The 2,241-nt window shown below is 33.7% G+C and overlaps 1 pseudogene; it reads left to right on the top strand.

Annotated features, from left to right (window-relative positions):
* Positions 1-833: 833 nt before the first annotated feature.
* Positions 834-953, top strand: LOC145265856 (U2 spliceosomal RNA; annotated as a pseudogene).
* Positions 954-2,241: the final 1,288 nt, after the last annotated feature.

The raw sequence follows: 2,241 nt of genomic DNA, 5'->3' as shown, positions 1-2,241 counted from the left end.
ATTTAAAATCGGCCTCGTGCCTAATTTGCTCTGTGGGGGAGCAAATAAACACACAAAGTGTAGTATCTATTCTTACTACATGCTGTACTTATTGTGATATAAAGTGGGGGATCACTTTTCTGTATTAATTTACGGTAAAATGATTACCCACTTTACAACCAGTCAGTCTCAAAGCCATTCAAGTCATTCTCCAGATCATTCAAGTTTTTATTTGAAGGATTCCAGTTACTTTTTAAGCATTCAAGTCATTCTTAAGTTCATTAAAGTCATTCTTAAGATCATTCAAGTCATTCTTAAGGTCATTCAATTCATCCTTAAGTTCATTAAAGTCATTCTAAGTCATTTACTTTTTATTTATTTAAGTCATTTCAGCCCATTTTTCGGTCATTTTAGTTTATCTTTAAGAATTTCATGTCAATCCTATATTCACGCATTCATTCATTACACGAGAGCATTCGACTAATGACTATCGGCCTTGTTTTTGTTATATATGCACTAATTCAACATATAAAGATGATTGGATAGGTTTTAAAATGTTGGACAAAAGTCGCATTTAAGTTGATAAATCTATCTTTTATTCTAACTAGCCAATTTTTGTTTATTATTGTTATACCATATTATTGGCACGATAATTTTTTTTTTCACAGGTTATAAAATTTATAAAAATAAAATTTAGAACATTTTTCATTATGACTGAGAAATCAATCAGCAAGGTTAGCTACTTATATTTGGCATATAAAGAGTTGTCTCCTTTAAAATATTAGTAAATTTGGACAGCATTTTTGGTTAAGATCAAAGGTCTGTTGTTAATAGATGCTGTTTTTAGCTTTTTAAGCTTTTCTTGACCTCTTGGCTAAGATCAAAGTGTAGTATCTGTTCTTACTACATGCTGTACTTATGTTTGTAACTTTTTGATATAAAGTGGGGGATTTAATGTAAAATGATCACCCACTTTACAACCAGTCAGTCTCAAAGCTATTCAATTTTTTTTTTAAGGATTCCGGTCATTTTAGTCTATCTTTAAGAATTTCATGTCAATGCTTCATTCACGCATTCATTCATTACACGAGAGCACGCGACTTGTTAATTTTGATTTCAAATAATGTATTTTCAAACAAGTTTTCGTTATAATAACTTTACTTTATATATCATTTTAAAGAGCATTTTTCGCTCTATCTAGTAATTTAAATTGCAATCCTTTTCAAACAATTATGTTTTCTTTTCAAAACGTTGAATACAAAGTGGGGGAAAAAGCAAATTCGCACATTTTTTTTATTTCAATTCAAGTTAGGCCTAAGAAATATTTTGGAAAGATGTTGAAACAGCTCGCGATATCAGCAAATCGTTTGATTCAGAAACCACTATTGAACGCACAGCACAATGGTTGTTTAAAAAATTCGTGGTCGAGGCGAGAGTCTTGAAGATGGTAAGCGTAGTGGTCAGCTATGAGATGTTGAGTACTGGTCGAAACCAATCCAAACACAACTGTACTATCGTTGCCCCAGTGAGAGCTATTTGGTTGAGGAACGTCCTAGGAACGCCACCAGCTCCCCGGGTGAATAAACGCGATATCCAACGATATCTAATGATATCTAACGATAGGAAACATCAACAGGTTGATATGTCATCGACTATAACTGGTTGGCATGGGTCGCTTCTTTATTGCGTCGTTACAGGCATCTTCCCATTAATGGCATGCTGGATTCGAACGCTTGTACAAACATAGCGAACACATGCATTTTTATAAAAATATAATTTATTTAAGATTTAACAATGAGGAACATATTTTTATAAATACCAGTTGAAACCTGACGCATGCTATGTCGCGTCCGCCGATCCCAGAATGCAAGCGTCAACTGTTTAAAATAATTAAATTATATTTGATTATCTCTTTCTTCATTGAAAGAGAGAAATGGGGAGTGAAAGAGATAGATAGATAGAGAGAGAGAGAGAGAGAGAGAGGGGGGGGACATAAAAAGAGAGAATATATATTCATAAAGTTTAAACATTGTTTCGGTTTCGAATGCCTCGGTGACGAATTCTCCGGGCTTGATCTTTCAAATTCCAAGGTCTTATATCGTTTTGCCTTAGTTTAATATTATAAACAAACTGTCATTCTTGGCTTGAATCATGGCATAACATTTCAAAATCACACACACCTGCCTGCACACTGCACTTCACAAGCACAGACCAAGTTAGGCACAAGATTTATTAATGTAGAAATCCCCAGCTCCCTCAAAA

This window comes from Euprymna scolopes, chromosome 40 (genome assembly GCF_053919585.1).
Source record: "Euprymna scolopes isolate OS-2025 chromosome 40, ASM5391958v1, whole genome shotgun sequence".
Taxonomy (NCBI): domain Eukaryota; kingdom Metazoa; phylum Mollusca; class Cephalopoda; order Sepiida; family Sepiolidae; genus Euprymna; species Euprymna scolopes.
The sequence above is the reverse complement of the archived record's forward strand: the minus strand, read 5'-3'. Positions and strand labels throughout refer to the sequence as shown.